Source organism: Triturus cristatus, chromosome 9 (assembly GCF_964204655.1).
Source record: "Triturus cristatus chromosome 9, aTriCri1.1, whole genome shotgun sequence".
Lineage (NCBI taxonomy): Eukaryota > Metazoa > Chordata > Amphibia > Caudata > Salamandridae > Triturus > Triturus cristatus.
Window position 1 is genome coordinate 1,088,274,463 of NC_140592.1, and position 16,623 is coordinate 1,088,291,085.

Sequence of the window (16,623 nt, forward strand, 5' to 3'; positions counted from 1 at the left end):
CCATTGTGGGCAGAAGGAAGAGGCAATGGTAGTACAACCATACATGCCAACAGACCCGATTCAGGCAGGAAACGTCCAATCTTTTTAAGCTCAAATGGGCTTTATTTGATCTGTCTCCTGTCTACAATCTCCTCTTTTTCAATGTAACTCAAAGGGGAAAATCAATACCCCAGTCTTTTTTCAAAATCTCCCTCTTACCAAGTTCAAAATGTTCGCAAGTATGGTACATTGGATCATGGAAGGAAATGGGGTAGGGACATGGACTTGGATAACAGAGGACAGGAGGGACATGGAGAGGTGCACCAAACTGACCCTGCAGGGCAGGCATCAGGGTTTGCAGCAGCACAATACACCACACAGGGCATGCGGGACGGGAGTGCAGCACAACAAACCATAGAAAGCAAGAGGGAGGGGACAGGACCATGCACATGGACAACAGAGAACAGAGGGGCAAGAGGCAATGGTAGCTAGCTGACCATAATGGACAGACAGGGGAGAAAGCTGCAGCATAACAGACCATAAAGGGCAGGAGGGACGGATCAGGGGCATTACAATGGAACAGACAAGCCAGGAGGGAGGGAGTAGGGGTCTGCACATGTAAACAGAGGGCTGGGGGCAAGGGGGCAGGGCAGGAGCAGCAAGATAGCCATGGAGGTCAGGCAGGATGGGCACTAGAAGCAAGACACACCATGAAGAGCAACAGTGAGACTGTGATGGCATACACACAGACCATGGAGGGAAGGTGGGAGGGGGTCAGGGGCAGCTAACTGACCACACAGGGAAGGTGGGATGGGCCATGGCAGCACAGGAGACCATGCATGGCAAGTGGGAGGGTTAGTGGCAGCACAATGGCTATGATGGGCAAGAAGGAGGGTGCAGGGGCATGCACAAAGGACGATGGAGGATAAAAGGGAGGGTCAGGACCTGTGCACAGACAAGAAAGTTCAGGGAAAGGGGCCTCACAACAGACCGCACGGGGCAGGCTGGAGGAGCAGTTGCAGCACAACAGACCAGGGAGGGCAGAAGGGTGTGGCAGTACAATGGACCATGTAGGACAGGAGGAAGAGGATAGGGGCATGGCATGTGGACAGGCAGGGTGGAGGTGGCAGGGACAGATTACAGTCATCGGACAATGCTAGGCAGGTGGGAGGGGAGTGGCAGCTCAACAGAACACTCAGAGTTGATAGGAGTGGCAGGTCCATGGAACATGGTGGGCAAAAAGGATGGAGCAGGGGCATGCACAAAGACATCGGAGGGCAGGGAGAAGGAGAATAGGGGCAGCAAGCTAAGCACAGAGTTTAAGCAGGAGGTCAATGATGGGGAATAGAATTGGGCAATTAAGGGCAGGAGGAGTGGACTGGTACATCATACTAAATTGAGGGCAGTGGCAGCACATCAGACCATGCATGGCAGGAGGGAGGAGGCTAGTCCATGGATTCACACAACAGAGGATAGGGAGGAGGGGGATGGGGCAGCAAGCTAACTGTTCAGAGAAGGCGGGTATTAGGAACTTTATTGTTTTTAAAACGTGTGTCTGTACGAACTACTTAAAATATGAACAAGTATGCAGCATAATCTCACTTTTATTCAGGAAGAAGAAGACGTTTGTGACTGTGACTCCGGGCTCACTTGGCAGAAAAAACCCCTGACCCTCCACCCCCTATCGCAAAATGTAATGCACGTGGAAAGGGTAGGTGAACACAGTGTTATATAGAACATAGTCCTGAGAGCACGATTGAAAATGAAAACTAGATATAGTGTATGGTATAAACTATGCACCAAAAAGTGTGATATAAGATGAACCGGGCATGAAATATAATATGCAATACATTGTGCACAATTACAGATTCATTGGAGAGCGCGAGATAACACAGGCACTAGCGCGTGCTATGCGATAAGCGCCTTGGAGTGTAATATGCACAGGGCAGTGTTGTGTAACCTAACTAGTCTCTAAAGTTGTAATATAAAATATGTGCTGGGGAGTGTAACGTTGCATATGCACTGTGACAAAGATATGGATCCCAGATTGTAATATGTATGGCATAGCACTGTGCGTTATAACATAGGCATCGAGGAAGGCACGTTAGATGGGGCAATATAACCCGTGCGAAGACAAGTGTGGCATGACATATTCACGGGGTGGTGTTACAGTGCACATGGGCTAGAGAGTGTCATAGCATATGCACTAGCTAGTGCAATACAACACAGAGGTGTGTGGCACTCAGCAGGCAATGGTGGGTGTAACACAGCATTGGGCTCTGCCAGAAGTGCACTGTGACTCTCAAGTGATGTTCGTCCCCTTTCCAGAGAGTAAAATAAAAAGTATTACACATCCGGCAGTGGATGTGTGTTTTATTAACCGTGAGGGGGTTTCTTGCATAGTTTTGGTCGAATTTTTGTTGAATCCCCTTTGAATGGCTTGGTGTGCATGTGTATTAAATGTGCCCGTCAATAGCTACCCATGTTTGTATAAATAAACGAAAAGGGTTTCTACCGGGATTAGGCACGGTAGGGCATCAGACATGTCAGAGCTTCACTAGTGGTGTAAATACATTCCACGTGGATTCATTGTATGCATAGTCGCCTTTTAATGAATATCACGCAAATCGTCATGGTGATAGGTACGTACGGTTTGTCCAGCATGTCCTAGGTGTGTCTATAAATATATATTTTTTTAAAATATTAAAAAACAGTGGCCGGCCCTGGGGATTGGGGTCAAAAAAATATAATTAGGAGACAGGCCCTGGGGGATGGGTCATTAGGGCCAATAAATTAGAATAAGAAGGGGAACCACACAGCCCCCCTTCTTAAAAAATTAAAATAAATAAAAGACTGGCATCGTGCCGGAGGCCACGCCCCCTCCTTGCAGCACTCTTCAAACGCGCCCCCTGGCGAATTGTAAGTTGGGGAATTAATTCCTCTTCAATACTGAGGGTCCCTGAGGGCCAACTAGCCCAACAGGCATCTCCAGTATGCACCAGGGAGCTGCGCTGCAGACAGGTGTTCTGAGGCCAAGCCCCTTTTTACACCTCTATGCAACGCAGCTCTGTGGCGCTTACTGGAGGTACCTAGTGGTCTAGTTTGACCCTAGGGACCCTTAGGATTCAAGGGGACTTAATCTCTCAACTTAGAACAGCCACATGGCGCGTTTACACAGTGGTGAAGGGAGGGGACGGGCCTGAGGTGACGTGTGCAAACACGCACTATGGCACGTTTTAAATTGGGGATATCATTTCCCTTCAATACTGAGGGCCCCTGGGGGCTAACTAGCCCACCAAGTGCTTCCAGTAAGCGCCACTGAGCTGCATTGCAAAGAGGTGGTCCAGGCCGGGCCACTTTTTACACCTCTCTGCAACGCAGCTCTGTGGCACTTACTGGAGGTACCTAGTGGGCTAGTTGGACCCTAGGGACCCTCAGGATTCAAATGAACTTAATCTCCCAACTAAAAACGGACACAGGGCGTGTTTACACAGTGGTGAAGGGAGGGGACAGGGCCTGAGTTAACGTGTGCAAAAACGCCCTGTGGCCTGTTTTAAGAGGTAGTTTTAATCCCCCTGCCCTATTATATACTAGGGGCTTACAGAGGAGGTCATGCTAAGCACAGGGGGACCCCAACGCATAATGTTCCCTAGTGTATGTAGGTGTTTTCACTGTATTCTAAGTGTCTTTTAACATAGCACTGGCTCTAGGACTGGTTAGTCAGACTCAGTTACCACCAGTATCCGTCTGAAAAAGTTGAGGGTACAGGATGATTTTGCAACAAGGCTTCTTTCTGCTCTTCTTTTTGTTCTTTCTGCACGTTATCCTTCTTCCTGCACTTTTCTTCGTCTTTGAGGACTTCTGTTGCTTCTTTCTGCACTTCTTTTTTTTCTTTCTGTGCATTTTTTCTTCTTTCTTCACATGTCCTATCTCTGTAGGCATAGTTAGAAATTAGCATTTAAAAAACCTTTGAAATTCACAGAAAAAAACCATAGGTTTAAGGAACGTTATAGTTAGGAATTAGCATTTAATAAACCTCAGAAATTCCCTGAAAAAACCATAGGTTTCAGGGCTGTTATAGTTAGCTGGACTTTTCAGTTGTACAAAACCATTGAAATTCCCCCGTTATAGTTAGTTCAGCTAACTATAACTCGCGCGCCCGCAATGCACTGCTGATGACGTCACATATTACATCACTCATGACATGGTCAGTGACATCACTCATGACATCACTGATGACATCTCAAATGACATCACTGATGACATCACTGATGACATCATCCAGTGAATGTGTGTTTTTCTGAAAATTAAATATGTTTTATATATGTATATCTCAAGGTCAATGGAAGAATAAATGGGTATATAAGTGTCTAAATGGATGATTTGTTTTTGAAAAATTGATTGTGTAACTGACTGATTAAGTGTATACACGGCTTAGTGAGTAATGTTTAAATATGTAAATATCTGTATCAGTCTCTCACTTTGTGTATAAGTGGCTGCATGGGTTGGTGAGTAGCTACATGGGTGTCTATATAGGTCATTAGTTGGTTTTTTGAGTATCAGTCTGAGTGTCTGCATGGTTCGGTGGGGGGTATTACGTAGTGCATAGGTGCATGAATGAGTGACTCACTGTTTGTATGTTTTGAAGACAGCATGTGTGCAGGACTGTGTGGGTGGATGAGTGTGTGTATGGGTGTGTTAGTGAGTGAATGACTGTCTCAATAGTGTCTTTATGAGTAACTACATATGTTTTAAACTAGTATATGTGACTATTGGTGTATATAAGTGAGTATATGTGAGAGTGAGAGATTGAAAGAGTTCCTGTATGAATAAGTATGTGTTTCTATAAGTGATTGTTTAAAAGAATAAGTATGTGTAAGTTTCCGTAGAAGTAAGTGTGGTGGTGTGTGTATAACTGTATATGCAAGTAAATGTATGTTTGATTCTTTATTAGCATGAGTGACTATGTGTGTGAGTAACTCTATGGATGAGTGGCATTGTGTAACAGGATGTATAGGTGTATGAGTACATATGATGAGTGAGTACATGTATGAGTGACTGTATAGGACTGTTGGTGAATGAGTGGATGTGTATGTGGATCTTAGAATTACTGAAGAGGTTGTTGTAACTGGTATTGGTATGTCCATTGTTTTGAAAATTTTAGTCTCTATTTTTGAATGTGTGTATCAAAGGTTATATTAGGGTGAGAGGAGGTCTGCCACTCTATCACAAGGATGATGTCATCAGTGATGTCATCAGTGACGTCATTTGAGATGTCATCAGTGATGTCATGAGTGATGTCACTGACCATGTCATGAGTGATGTAATATGTGACGTCATCAGCAGTGCATTGCGGGCTCGCGAGTTATAGTTAGCTGAACTAACTATAACGGGGGAATTTCAATGGTTTTGTACAAGTGAAAAGTCCAGCTAACTATAACACCCCTGAAACCTATGGTTTTTTCAGTGAATTTCTGAGGTTTTTTAAATGCTAATTCCTAACTATAACGTGCCTGAAACCTATGTTTTTTTCTGTGAATATATATATATATATATATACATATATATATATATATATATATTCACTGAAAAAACCATAGGTTTCACACATGTTATGGTTAGCTGGACATTTCACTCGTATAAAACCATTGAAATTCCCCCGTTGTAGTTAGTTCAGCTAACTATAACTCGCGCGCCCTCAATCCACTGCTGATAACGTCACATATTACATCACTCATGACATGGTCAGTGACATCACTCATGTCATCACTGATGACATCACTGATGACATCTTGAATTTGCAAGGTTTTTTAAATGCTAATTCCTAACTATAACATGTGTGAAACCTATGGTTTTTTCAGTGAATATCTATATATATATATTCGAAAGCACTCTCCTTTATCACGCTGAGTAAAGAGAGCACGGACCACAGGATTCTGGTTCAATATCCGTTTATTCGTTGGATCTCACAGATAGAATGGCAGCCATAATATATATATATATATATATATATATATATCTAGAGGTACCGTCTCTCTTCTCCAAGTTTTATGACAAAAACAGAAACGGAACATGAAGTTAAGTGCTGAATTATTCTTTAATGGTGCAAGTCGCCATGACGCGTCAGCCCCTCCTCATTTAAACGATTTAAACTTTACAGAAACACAGTCACTGGATGATGTCATCAGTGATGTCATCAGTGATGTCATTTGAGCTGTCATCAGTGATGTCATCAGCGATGTCACTGACCATGTCATGAATGATGTAATATGTGCCATCATCAGCAGTGCATTGCGGGGGCGCGAGTTATAGTTAGCTCATCTAACTATAAAGGGCGAATTTCTCTGGTTTTGTACTAGTGAAATGTCCTACTAACATAACGTCCCTGAAACCTATGGTTTTTCCAGTGAATTTCTATGGTTTTTTAAAGGCTAATTTCTAACCATAAGGTCTCTGAAACCTATAGTTTTTCCAGTGAATTTCAAGGGTTTTTTAAATGCTAATTTATAAGTATAACATCCCTGAAACCTATGTTTTTTTCAGTGAATTTCAAAGGTTTCTTAAATGCTAATTTCTATCTATAACGTCCCTGAAACCTGTGATTTTTTCAGTGAATTTCTAAGGTTTTTTAAATGCTAATTTCTAACTAAAACATCCCTCAAACCTGTGGTTTTTACAGTGAATTTCTGAGGTTTTTTTAAATGCTAATTTCTAACTACACCTAGATAGGTAAGACATGTTCAGAAAGAGAAAGAAAGGCGCAGAAAGAAGCAAGAGAAGTGCAGAAAGAAGCAAGAGAAGTACAGAAAAAGTCAAGAAAAGTGCAGAAAAAAGCAAGAGAGGGGCAAAAAGAGGAAGAAAGGTGCAGAAAGAAGCAGGAGAAAAGATGAAAGAGGCAAGAGAGGTAAAGAAAGAAGCAAGTGAAGTGCAGAAAGAAGCAAGAGAGGCACAGAAAGAAGCAAGAGAATTGCAAAAAGAAGAGGGCGAGGTGCAGAAAGAAGAAGAAAGGCACAGAAAGAGGCAAGTAAGGTGCAGAAAGAGGCGAGAGAGGTGCAGAAAAAGACAAGAGATGTGCAGAAAGAGGCAGGAGAGGTGAAGAAAGAGGCAAGAGAGGTCCAGAAAGAGGAAGTTAGGTGCAGAAAGAGGCAAGAAAAATGCAGAAAAAGGAAGAAAGGTGTAGAAAGAAGCAAGAAAAGCACAGCAAGAAGCAAGAGGGGTACAGAAAGAAGCAAGAGAAGTGCAGAAAGAAGAGAGTGAGGCACAGAAAGAGGCAAGAGAGGTGCAAAAAGAGGCAAGAGAAGTGCAGCAAGGGGCAAGAGAGGTGCAGAAAGAGGCACAAGTGGAGTAGAAAGCCAAGAGAGGTACAGATAGAGGCAAGAGAGGTGAAGACAGGGGCAAGAGAGACACAGAAAGAGGCAAGAGAGGTATAGAAAGAGACACAACTGGTGCAGAAAGAGGCAAGATATGTGCAGAAAGAGGCAAGAGAGGTGCAGAAAGAGGCAAGAGAGGTGCATAAAGAGGCAAGAGGGGTGCAGAAAAAAGAGAGTGAGCTGCAGAAAGTGGGAAGAGAGGTGTAGAAAGAAGCAAGAGAGGTGCAGAAAGAAGAGAGTGAGTTTCAGAAAGAGGCAAGATAGGTACAGAAAGAGGCAAGAGAGGTGCAGAGAGAGGCAGGAGGTGTAGAAAGAGTCAAGAGAGGTACAAAAAGAGGAATAAAGGTACATAAAGAAGCAAGTGAGCTGCAGAAAGAGGCAAGAGAACAGCAAAAAGAGTCAAGAGTGGTGCATCAGTATGCAAAAGAGGTGCAGAAAGAGGCATGCGAAGTGCAGAAAGAGGCAAGAGAGGTGCAGAAAGAGACAACAGAAGTGCAGAAAGAGGCAAGAGAGGTGTAGAAAGAAGAGAGGTGCAGAAAGAGGCAAGAGAGGTGCAGAAAGAGGCAAAAGAGGTGAAGAAGGATGCAAGAGAGGTGTAGAAAGAGGCAAGAGTGGTGCAGAAAGAGGCAAGAGATGTTCAGAAATAGGCAAGATATGTGCAGAAAGAGGCAAGAGAGGTGCATAAAGAGGCAAGAGAGGTGTAGAAAGAAGCAAGAGAGGTGCAGAAAGAAGAGAGTGAGCTTCAGAAAGAGGCAAGATAGGTACAGAAAGAGGCAAGAGAGGTGCAGAGAGAGGCAGGAGGTGTAGAAAGAGTCAAGAGAGGTACAGAAAGAGGAATAAAGGTACAGAAAGAAGCAAGTGAGCTGCAGAAAGAGGCAAGAGAACAGCAAAAAGAGTCAAGAGTGGTGCATCAGTATGCAAGAGAGGTGCAGAAAGAGGCATGCAAGGTGCAGAAAGAGGCAAGAGAGGTGCAGAAAGAGACAACAGAAGTGCAGAAAGAGGCAAGAGAGGTGTAGAAAGAAGGGAGGTGCAGAAAGAGGCAAGAGAGGTGCAGAAAGAGGCAAAAGAGGTGAAGAAGGATGCAAGAGAGGTGTAGAAAGAGGCAAGAGTGGTGCAGAAAGAGGCAAGAGATGTTCAGAAATAGGCAAGAGAGGTGCAGAAAGAGGCAAGAGAGGTGCAAAAGAGGCAAGAGAGGTGCAGAAAGAAGAGAGTGAGCTGCAGAAACAAGCAAGAGAGGGTCAGACAGAGGCAAGAGAGGTGCATAAAGAAGCAGCAGAAGTGCAGAAAGAGGCAAGAGAGGTGCAGAAAGAAGAGAGGTACAGAAAGAGGCAAGAGATGTGCAGAAAGTGGCAAATGAGGTGCAGAAGGATGCAAGAGAGGTGTAGAAAGAGGCAAAAGCAGTGCAGAAAGAGGCAAGAGATGTGCAGAAAGAGGCAAGAGAGGTGCAGACAGAGGCAAGAGAGGTGCAAAAGAGGGAAGAGAGGTACAGATAGAAGAGAGTGAGCTACAGAATGAGGGAAGAGAGGTGCAGAAAGAGGCAAGAGAGGTGCAGAAAGAAGAGAGTAAGCTACAGAAAGAGGCAAGGGAGGTGCAGAAAGAGGCAAGAGAAGTGCAGAAAGAGACAAGAGACAACTAGATTGCTAACATTCTATATTTATTACAAAAGTGTGGCACACCTGATGTCATCTTGATACAATCAAAACTGTAATACCTAAAGCATTTCCTTTAGAAATTATAGAAATGAGAGGGTCTTGTTTGCATAGAAATTATGGTTAGTACTTTAAAAAAGTAAAATGAGGACATCTTTTCTGAGTTCTTAAATAGCAACAAAGCACTTTTAAATTATTTGTTATCTTTATGTTTTTTTCATCCAGTTGACCACTTGATTAATTGTTACGCTTAGGGGAGAAAATGTGGTGTTACTTCCAGAGCTGCAGACTTTGCAACTGGGGAGCCAAGTTGGAGTTTCTGCTTCCGCTCGACATTCTGTGATTCTGGTCAAATCACTTAATCTCCTCATGCCTACAACCAAAATGAGTTTGTCCTTGTATGATGTAACCAATGCTCATGTAAAGCACTCCAATATCTGATCAGCCTGCACTATATAAAACTGCTAAAAACAAAGGATAAAAAGTGTTTTCCATATTTCTGTCATTGGACTTTATGTGGGATACATCTGGGTGATATTTATGACACATTTGGGCTCCTTTTTCTCTGGTGGCCATCTTGAGAGACTTCAATTAAATTCATGAAACTTTATTCGATCTAATTTGGAAACATAGATAATAAAAGTGTACATAAAAACAGTAAATTCTCTTTCTTAATACAATACAGTGAAATTTATTTAAAACCAGTAGGTAAAAACAGGTGTTACCAAGGCCAGTTCAGAGCAACTTCATGTTAACAGAATAGTAAAGTTCAATGTTTCGCAAAATCAATCTCATGTACTTCGTGCTAAATACGCAATAAGGGGTCCAAGTAAGATGCAACACTCCAATACCTGACCAGTCTGCACTATATAAAACTGTCATTGGGCTATATGTGGGCTACAACTGGGTGATATTTGTGCTTCATTTGGGCTCTTTTTTCTCTGGTGGCCTTCTTGGGAGACTTATTTGTTATGAAGTTTCCTAATTTCCTCATTTACTGTAGTCTCCTCAGTAGGAAAAGCTTTCAGTTTTTTACTTTGATTCCATCAAGAAGGCATGCAGATGTGTCACTCATTTGCCATATATTCAGAATGTTAGCATTCTTGTTGCTCATTAGATCACTGTAGTAAAGTTACTGCTCACCAGGGAGTTAACTGGAAGTCTACTGCTGGTATTGAAAGTGATTGTTTCAGTCTGCATGTCAGAATTTTCTAATGAAATAGAAGAGGATTTGAGATCTCACTTAAAACATGCCCTAATGTTTCTTTCTGCAGCACTAACCATAATTTCTATGGCAAAATGAACCCCCTCATTTTGTTCCTTTTCAAATTAAATGTTTTTAGTGTTACCAGTTTATTCCAATCAAGATGGCTTCAGGTGTGCCATACTTTTGTCATAAGTAAGGCTGTTAGTGCTCTAGTTGTTCTTTAGAACACTCTGGGAAGCTGCAGTAGAACACAAAGGAATCAACTGACAGTCTCTGCCCTTGTTGAATGTACATGTTGTACTGAGAATGTCAGATTTCATTCGAACATGACTGAGAAAAATAATGTGAATTTACAGAAAATATGCTCTCATTTTAGCTTCTGGAGCACCTTCCAAAACTCTATTGGACAAGCATGCGAAAATAGTTTTCTCTCAAACATGATTCATGATATCTCAGCAGAAGGTTTTTCACATGATAAAATCACCTTAGACAATAACTAAATTCCTAAAATTAGTATAGTAACATCAACAAATGAATTCTAATGTAACTAAAGTCTGTTATCACCCTTTATAGTTCTCCTTTTGGTGACCCTCAACATCTTCTATTCACTACAATGCATTTAAATGGGGTGCTATCTTGTATATTGGTCCCAAGATGGCTGCTAGAAATTCCAGGATGAAGTGCTGACAGCCAATCAGATCTCACGATGAGATGTGTCATGAGGCTCCGCCCAGATATCGATATTTTTTATTTTTGAATTTCTTAGAAACTGCTGAACAGATTTACACCATTTAAAAAAAAGGTTGCTTTGTGCACCAAGAGCTAACTTTTTGCCAAATTTGGTGTAATTCCATTCATCAGTTCGGGCGGTAGCCGTGTCTAAAGATTCCTATGGAAATTAACATGGGGAAAATACGTTTTGGGACCCCCTTTTTTCTCAGCCCCCGCTTGATGAATCACCCCGAAACGTTCAAGACAGGAGCTGACCGGAGCGGGCCATTAGTTTGGAAAATTTTGCGAAGATTCGTCAAACGGCGCAAAAGATATTGGCAAAAGAAAAACACTTTTTGAATAGAAACAAGGTCCTAACTATAATTACCTACTGGGGGTCACCATTGGGTTTTTTAGGGTTCAAAGATGGTTAGAGCCTAGGGGTAGAGAGACAGTTTTAGGAGTCAGAGATGGGTTCAGTTTGTTGGTATAGTATGGTTTTTAAGGATGGGTAGACTTTAGGACAGGTCAGTGATGGTTGCAGGTCTCTGCTCACAGCATAAAGTGGAGCTTACAGGCACTTCAATCCCCTGGAACCAAAGTCCCCATGAATAATCTTAAACAAGTATAGCAGCACTCAATTTGTTTCCCTCTTCTTTGTGTCAGTCCATGGGAACAGATAAAATAGGGAAAGAGGAACATCACTGATGCCCGAACTTGGTCAGTCCCTTTAAGGGACTACCCTTTTTTGGGCTCACCAGCACAAAGTACCTAAAAAAATGAGGTCTTATATCTCCTCCTTGAGCTGATTCTCACAATCTTTGGCTCTTTCTGCACCTGGTGGCAGTCTCTAGCTGCTAGAAGTCCTGTTTTAGGTCTCATGTCTGCTAGTCTTAAGGTGCATCTGAGAGCTGACGTTTCACTGTTCTTCCCCTGAAGAGGGGGAGCTCAGACTTGGCTCCTGTCTATTAGCTGCTCCACCAAGACCTGTCCTTTCCATGTCTCCTGGTTCTATCTTCAGCCAACGATCCGCACAGTAGCACCCACAGTCCCCAAGAAGAGGACTCTACCTGCCTGCACTGCCCAACTCCTGCTTTGGAAATTTGCAGAGCACTTGTGTGTCAGCAGGAGTGTGTGAGGGTAACCTCTATACAGGGGACCCCTCTCTTTCATGATCTCCCAGAAGGTCCACCCCTCTAATGTCCTGTGTATGGAAGCCATTGAAATATGCCTAGGAGAGAATGATCCACAGGGTTCAAGTCATTGCAGGTCCGTCCATCAGAGGTCCAGTCAGAAGGGATCCATCCATCAGGTATCTAGCCCTCCTTGGTTTCCTGAGAAATCCATGCTGCTCTCTCCCTGTCTCTCCCTTGTGCAGAGTTATTTTAGTGTTGGTATAAACCCTCCTGTACAGCCTGTTGGGACTTTATAACATGGTGACTTCAACTGGACTTCAAGTAGTCTCTTAAAAAAGGCCTTTCAGAACTTTAATCTAAGCCATGCCCTTGGTTGCCACAGCTGTCTGGTACCTTCCCTCCAAAACATCAAAGAACTCATCCTGTGATTGACTAAAGCGGTATGGCTGACCTTCTTTGTTTTCCTTAGAGTGAGCCTTCCCAAGCTAGGGTGCTGTGAAAATGAAATAACATATGCTGATTCTGGCCACACCAATTTCCTTTACCAGGAACAGACCAACGGCTTGATTTAGAGTTTGACAGACAGGGTACTCTGTAGAAAATTCAGAGGAGTACTCTGCCTACCCATCCAATCTCCACCCTCTTCATTTAAAGACAGACATACCTTATTGGTTCTGTTGACAAAGCCCCCATTGGCTCCATCAAAGGAAATATGTCTTTGACAGCCCAATGGAGCAGGGGCTATTGGAGGAAAGCTGTCACTCCATCTACCCTATTTAGAGTGGTGAACAGCCATCAAAACGAATCCACCAGAGCTTGTGTGCGTTGAGAGGAGCACAGTGATGGTGGATCCTTTAAATGTAGGGTGATGCCTGGTGGGCTTGAGGCCATTTCAAAAATGTAACAGATGGCAGTCTGCCAGGATGGCGGAGATAATATCTTTCACCATGATGATGGATAGGATACTGTCCGTCACATTTTGGCTTGATCACTTCAGATGGTTCATTATATGGGGCAGGACTTGATTAAGTCTGGGTGGTGAACTCTGCTCTGCTCACAGAGTTCCTACAAACACAGCGAAGTGGAGCAGAGTTTTTTCCCTCGCTCGCGTTCATCAATGTCAAGTTGGTGAGCGCGAGCGTGGAAAATCAACCTTCGGGCGTGATTTCTCAACGAAGGCTGATTGCCAGTGGTCGAGTATGCTCGCGACCGCTTGCATTGAGAAACTGTCTCTTTGCATTGAGAAAACTGCTGCTAGAGTAAAGGAAGCGGCACCCGCTGTGAATAGTGCCATTCGCTATGATTGCACAGTGCAGACAAGCACCTGGCACCAAAATCACCACAACAGCATTTATCCAACGCACTCCACCGCTCGCGGAGCTCCGGGTAGCGCTGCGGACAAACTCCGCCCAGGCTTAGCCTTGATCACCTTCTAGAATTGGTGCATCAAGCTAGTCTATAGGCCTAACCACTTCAAAACTGTACTTTGGTGCAGCTTTCACCCATAGTGTACACTACAGTGAAGCACCCGTGCTTCAGTGTAGTTTTACAGATGTATATTATGAAAGGCCTCTCACATTATAAGGCTTACTCAGGTCATCATCATTTTATGAATGGTCCCATTCATGATGGGCTATGTATGCTTGGATACTATTCTATTTTGCAAATTACTTACTGCCTATCACTAACGTGAACAAATGTGGAGTAGATTATGTCCCAAGACAATCCTGTTCTTTCACCATTTTATTTGAGTGAAACATGTTTTCCAAACAGTTTGTGTTGGGTTTTCCTATACTTCGGTAAAAAGGCTGAATAATTGTGTCAGGGTTTTGTCACGTGCTAATTTTTTTAAAAAATAGTAGGAGAAACCTCAGACTATATTTTAACTATAGATTCCGCTTCTAAAAGAATATCTAGCGGGCCAACTGCAGCTACAGCGCATTTTTCAATTCGGTTTGTTTCCATCTGGTACCACTGAAGGTTGTGCTTTTGTCAGTTGATAATGCATTTTATTGTGAACCTGCACTGTATACCCTTTCCATGCAAACCAGGCACACTTGCAAAGATTGGAGCACATTGTAGTTTAAAAAATAAATCCACTGTGGATCTGAATTAGGGGAGAGATGTATTGTCTCACTGATTTTTCATGATTGTTCTTTGTATCCAATTGAGGTTACTTTTACGAAGTAATTCTGTTTTGGTATTAAGTTGTGTTTATGTATGAGGGCGTAAATTGTGTAAACTTACTAGAGAATTATCTCATCCCTGGAGAAGAGTGGGAGTCCTAATGCATATTTTCACATTGTGTTCCACAAGTCAAAACATATGTGTGTGATGCAAGATAACATTTCTTGTTGCAACAGGTCTGTCTTCAGTGTCTGTCTGAATTTCAGTAGGTAAAAATCTTGTCATTTACGACGCCAATTGCTCTAACTTAAGCCAATGCCCAACCTATCGCATTTCCAATGCTTGTTTAAATATATTTTGTACTTAATTTGGAGAGCTTTGCTCTCATCATTTGTTCAAGTACTTCCTAGTGGCCTTTCACTCTTGCAATGTAACCCTCTCCTACGAAGGAGACCTCTGGTACAGCAGTTTGCTTAATTCACCTTTTCTTCATTTATACTCTTGTCAATATTGAAAAAGACTGCACGGCTGTTGTCAAAATCACCCAATATGACCTCTCCATCAACCCCAAGTCAGAAAAACGTGCTCAGGCAGGCCTTGCGACCTAGGTTTGAGGCAAATGATTGACAGATCACAGGTGGGGGTGCAGTCAGCCAGCGGAACAAACACGCAAACAGAAAAAAAAACAGATCAGACCCACAGGTAGGCAGCGATACCACAATGGTCCGGGGAGATTTGTCCCAATAAGGCACACATGGCTTGAGGGATGCATGCATTCCCAAGACACCACAAAGTTAGATGCCACAAGAAGTTAGGAACACTGGACATGTTACCCACTGGCCCTCAGTGTGTCGATGCAAGGTAGAGACCCACCTGCATTTGCTATCTGGTAGGAGTAATTTATGACTCCATGACAAGGCCTGCATTCCTCTTCCTAAAAACGAGGTCTGAATTCCTTTATAATGCTCACAGAAATGTATATAAATGCACTGAGATCAATTGTACTTTGAGACAGTCCTCAGACCCCAAGTCTGTAACTGTTCTCCCGGCTGAAGGAAATGAAAGCTGCCGAAACAGATTCACATCTGTACAGCAAGGAAGGTGAGCAGCACACCAATTGATTGAAAGTTCTACTGAATCCGTGGGGTGGAGGCTCATACTGAAGCTGCCAAGCTGCCATTAGTGGGTAGGAGACTACATCTGATCTTAACCCCCTGCATTTGGTGCATGGCAAACTAGGAAGAAGGGAAAAATGTAACCTGAGTGCCTTGCCACTGACAAAAATCTGACATATTGCATATTTTATGTGTCTGAACTGAGTATTCACAATGTGGCCTCGGTGGCGTTCTCGCTGAATTCACCTTTTTTTCATAGTCAGCATTTTAGGAAAGGTGAAGGTTGCTAGTCGCTTGGAGTGCTGGGGGTGTGACACAGTCGATACACTTGTCCACTGGGTGTGATACAGGGGCTAAGCCTCACTGATTGGACCTGTGGACATGACACTGAAGGTACGCATGGGCCTGGGTGTTATATGGGGCCAATACCTTGATCTTATTTTTTAGTATAAAAGGGTTTTCTCAGTGCTACCGGTTTCTTAACACTGTTGGTATCTGAAAGAAGTGAGAGGTGTTGTTCGCCTGGACAGCTGGAATTTACACAGATAGTACTTATGACCCCTGGGTGTGATATAGGGTGAAATTCGGATGGTAGGAAAAATGTGCGCCTAAAATCTGGGCCTTGGAGATTAGGTGTAGCCTGTACTTGGCCAAGAAGGGTCGGTGGTTGTTCAGTTTTTCCCCTTTTCTGCAAAAATTGCTGTTATCTTTGTCCCATAGCTGATATTAGCATACTAATAGGCTCTCATAGCCCCGTGTACCGCACAGAGCTCAGCTCATTTATCAGGTAGAATGCACTAGGAGCGGGCTAAGGTATTTTTTCTCTCTCAGTTTTTCTCTTATTATCTTTGTTTTGGTTTTTGATTGATCATTCTTGATGTTGTGGTGTTGGTAAATTATTGCAACTGTATTTTTGTCTTTGATGTCGTGTTTTGTCAATGACTCAATGTGCTTATAAAGCTGTTGCTATTTCTCACAGTCGTTATTCCATATCTAAATACAGTCGGTAATTTTGCTGCTGAATGCACACATTTGAAATAACAATTGCAATTTCTTTCAGGTTATGACCCTTCATATGCATTGTTATTTTCATTTGTGAAATATTTAGTATGATGCATCTGTACCTAACGTTGATCTCTTAGGAAAGTTGTTGTAACCAGTAATTTGCGTGTATTTATTACCCTACAATCAGAGTAGAATCTAAGATTACTTAATCCCGAGAAGCCAGCGGGTATCAGTCCCTTAAAAATGTTCCCTGCTTATCATGAAGTTGAAGCTAAAGCACATGCAATCTAGGTGCCCCACACAGGTTACAAAACATAGCAAGTA